Consider the following 4548-nt stretch of genomic DNA (forward strand, 5'->3'; position numbering starts at 1 on the left):
GCGGCCATGGCTCACGGGCCCAGCCGCTCCGCGGCATGTGGGATCTTCCCGGACCAGATCACGAACCCGTGTCCCTTGCATTGGCAGGCGGACTCTCAACCACTGCGCCACCAGGGAAGCCCCATACCTCTAAAATTCTACCCTCCCCTTTTCTGCTTTCTTTTTTCTCCTTAGCAGGTGTATTACTATCATGTTATATCTTTTTTTTTTTTTTTCATTTGCGTCCTTAAAATCTTTTATTGTTTTCCTGCTGCTTATAGGATAAGGTCAGATCCCCCTTGCATGGCAACTCAGTCCTCCCTGATCTGGCCTGGCCTGTGCCTGCGCCTGCCTCTGGCCCATCCAACCTTCCCTGACCCTCCATCCAGTCACAGTGCTTGCATCGTCTGGAAAGCAACGCATTCTTTCTGTATGTTCCTGCTTTAAATTTTTACTTGTTTATCTCCTGTTTACCTCCATTGTCTTCCTGGAGAAATAGCATAAATACCCCTCCCCTTCATACTCCTAAGTGAGTATTGCCCTTTCAGGTCAGAGAATATTGTCATTTTTTTTTTTTGAGATTAAGTTTTTTATTTTATTTTATTTTATTTTATTTTATTTTTAATTAAAGATTTTTTAAAAACATCATTATTAAAGTGTAATTGCTTTACAATGGTGTGTTAGTTTCTGCTTTATAACAAAGTGAGTCAGCTATATATATATATATTCCCATATCTCCTCCATCTTGCGTCTCCTCCCACCCTCCCTATCCCACCCCTCTAGGTGGTCACAAAGCACCAAGCTGATCTCCCTGTGCTATGCGGCTGCTTCCCACTAGCTATCTATTTTATGTTTGGTAGTGTATATATGTCCATATTATGTTGCGTCTTACTTATCTTGTTTATTTTGTCTCTACATCCTCACTGCTGACAGGAATGTGAGCTTCCTGAAGGCAGGAATTTTACCTGTTTTCTTCACTGCTATATACCTAACATCTAGAGAAGTATCTGGCAAAGAATAGATACTCAATAAATAATTCTTGGGGTGATTTTCTTCCTTAAGAATGAACTTTCATAATCCTCATTCTTACACGTGTGAGGTGTTATCAGTTGAAATCAGGGAATTTCTAGCTTTTCAGAAACATTGCTGAAATTAATGAAAAAAATGAAAAATGAGATCATATATTTTTATAAGCATATCTAATTAAAAGAAAATAACTCATTAATTGTAAAAAGAAATTTTGTATCATTTGCAAAATGTTAAATTATTTTAACAGAAATGCTCTAAGTTTAAAAATGAAGATGTTAATTTTTCCTTACAGTACCACTTGTTTTACTGCCTGCTTTTGGAAAATGGCTGACCATAACAGTTTTCTTTTTTTTATACTCAAGTGTTTTATTAAATGTTTCATTGGGTGAACATATCATAAGCATGTTAAAAGATTCCCATGTTATGAAAAAATATATCTTATTTGGTTTTAGCAAGCAATGCACATTTATTGCCTGTTTTTTCTTCTGTCGTGTACAACTGTACGTGCAAGTTCCTTGAGGCTGGTATTGTGTTGTAATAGCTTTTCTGTCCATGGCAGCTGGCTTAGAAACAGTTTATAGTACGTGCTTATTAAAAGTTTATGAAAGAAATTAATCTCCGTTATAAGTCCTTGATATTACCCATGTTTTAAATGGATTGAAGTCAGTGATTTAGCCAATCTCTTTATTTGAGCTAAAATGAAATGTTGCAAAGTTACACTAATGATGGTGGCCATGAAAATACAACTATCAGATCTCCAGCTGGTGGAGCATAATTGACTGACAGCACTAGCAGCTGCCCCTCTGGCCCCCCCCCATCATGTTTGCCTTGAGACCATACTTCCTGGTGGGCTGCTCCCAGCCAATGAGTGACATAGTGAGGGTACTAAGGCAGCCCCTTCCTATGAGATATAGAACTCCTTTTATGGGTTGACTTGAGGAGTCCCCATCAACCTTGCTGAAACTTTTGAAACTGTGTTGTAGTTGGAAACTCCTTCTACCCAATCATCTTCCCTTGTCTTCCTTTTCACAGGTGTCAGACCTGCATCTTGCTCCCCCCCCAATAAATCTTTTGCACATATAACCCCGTCTTGTCAGCACATCTGAATTCATACAGAATGCTCGCTAACAGTTTCTTTTCTCTTCCTAGATAGGTCACACGAATGTACAACACAATGCACATTTGATACACAAACTGATATTTAACTTAGATCCATTGTTATCTGGTTTACAGCTCATACCAAATAATCATAGAGGCATAACAGTGTAGAAAGATAACATCTGTGTCTAAATCATCCCTGACACCAGTATACTATCTTTGATGGAAATATTGGTACAAAAACAGGAAATGTCAATCCAGCCATCTAGTCAAATACTATTGCTGTGGCTCAATGATAAGAGATTTCTCAGGCTACTTGAAGGTGAAATTGAAAGGGCTTAAGCTTTAGAATAAGAAAGATGAATTCATAGGAAATTATGTACATGGCAGAAATCCTGAGGCTTCATGGAGTGACCAGTACATTAATTAATTAATTAATCAAAATGTATTTTTCCAAATATCATCTTATGAAACCATCTGACCTAGTCTGAAGTATAATGACCCCATTTCATAGACCTTCTTATAAATTCTTAATTAAATTAGTTGACGGTAAAGAGAGTAATGAGATTAACAACAACTAAGACTTACAGTAGAATTTCTTTTATATAGATTGTGACTTTTCTGATATGTCAAATAGGAAAAAAAATCTGAATTCATACTAAATATTCTTTTCTTTCACATTTATTTATTTCACTTGGCATTATTTATATAAAAAGGAAACAAACACACAATATTTTAAAAACCCTATAAAACAAATAAGCAAAATAACTCCTTTGGATCCTTTTATTTTATAAATTCAACCTTTGAAAGTGTAAAAATAAGCCACAGTGAATATGAATTTCATTATAATTTTCTCCTTTCTTGAACCTCAGTCTCAAATGGCTTCTCATTTTGGAGTGGAGGTGAACATTGGATGTGTTGAAGCTAATTATAAATGCTAGGTGAGATTTATCAACCTATGGAGTGACCATATCCTTAGGGTGCAATTGTGTGGTAGGCCTGTGTGGTTTGAAATCTATCTTCAGTGATTTGGATGCGGCCCCACCTCGGCACTGGGACACATCACCCGCCCACCGTAGGGAGTGACCAGAGTTGCATTGCCAGGTATTGTCAGGCCCAGGCTGATGGCATCCTCCTGCTCTAGGGGTAGTGTTGAGAGGCAGTTCCATTTCAGTAAATAATTGAAGCAAATGGTTAATAAAAGGAGAAAATCTGGTTTACTTTACTGCTCACAGTGGACTTCTCTACACCCAGGTTTCATCTGCTTAGCTTGCAGAAATGAGACAAGTCACTCTTTGTAGAGGAAGCACCTACAGAAAGTAGGAGTGGGTGGGATATTGACATGTAAGAGAGAAAAAGGAGGTGTGACAAAGTGTTTTGTGAAGCCTGGAGCATTTGACAGGCTCAGAGGCTATGGCAATCAACAAGCTCTCCTCCCACAATCAGTAGACAGCCATCTTCTTTCTCCTCGGCCAGATACTTATAACCTTCTTAATCAAATTGGAATTTATTGGTCATACATTCTCTTGTCTAGTCTCATTCAATAACAGGTCTTTATCTGCTAGTTGTTCCAAGTTCCATCCAGTTTCCCTTTGCTTTCCAATATATGTTGTCCCCACTATCCACTTCTGTTTGATTACAGCCATTTCTGCTCTGATTTTAATTTTTCTGCTGATGAAATTAAGCTTTTACTCCAAACAGTGTGTCCTAGTGACAATGCATCAGCTCTCTTTATTTCTTCACCACTTGTTTTTATATTTTTTCTTCCTACCTTGTGAAGCTGACAAGAATTTCTATTTATAAATGAAACCTACTTGGTTGCATGACTTGAACTACTGTCAAGTTCTGACTCTAATTTGGACATCATGCATGAGGGAAATGTATGTTATATTTTGTACAAATCTGAGTTGTGCTGCAATGCAATGGTAGAGAATGAGAACTGATTGGGGAGAGGTTAGGATAGTGAAGCAAAGCTATGAAATGCTACTGTTGCTGATGAAAACAGGTATTTCATTCCTTTATTAAAATGATGCTCTTCTTACTTTTAAAACAGGTAATAGAAATGGAATCGCCTCTAGCAACCTCCTTTTCCTCTCACTCCTTTAACATTTAAACATCCTGTGCTTCTGTAATGGATGACAAAGCCTATTACTTGGCACAAAACAGGAAAGGCAGGACTTCAAATTATGAATAGGTTTATTTTCTCCTAAAAACCTGCCTCTTCAACGTTGTAGAAATATGCCTACTCATTCTTCATGGTGCTCATATCTGGCATAGATTTTTTTTTTTTTTTTTTTGCGGTACGCGGGCCTCTCACTCTTGTGGCCTCTCCCATTGCGGAGCACAGTCTCTGGACGCGCAGACTCAGCGGCCATGGCTCACGGGCCCAGCCGCTCCGCGGCATGTGGGATCTTCCCGGACCGGGGCACGAGCCCGCGTCCC

At 38.5% G+C, this 4548-nt stretch overlaps 1 pseudogene; it reads right to left on the bottom strand.

The window, feature by feature from the left end:
* LOC102991498 (DNA replication complex GINS protein PSF2-like) overlaps positions 1-3970 on the bottom strand; it is an 8108-nt pseudogene extending 4138 nt beyond the window's left edge.
* Positions 3971-4548: the final 578 nt, after the last annotated feature.

Source organism: Physeter macrocephalus, chromosome 19 (genome assembly GCF_002837175.3).
Source record: "Physeter macrocephalus isolate SW-GA chromosome 19, ASM283717v5, whole genome shotgun sequence".
NCBI lineage: Eukaryota > Metazoa > Chordata > Mammalia > Artiodactyla > Physeteridae > Physeter > Physeter macrocephalus.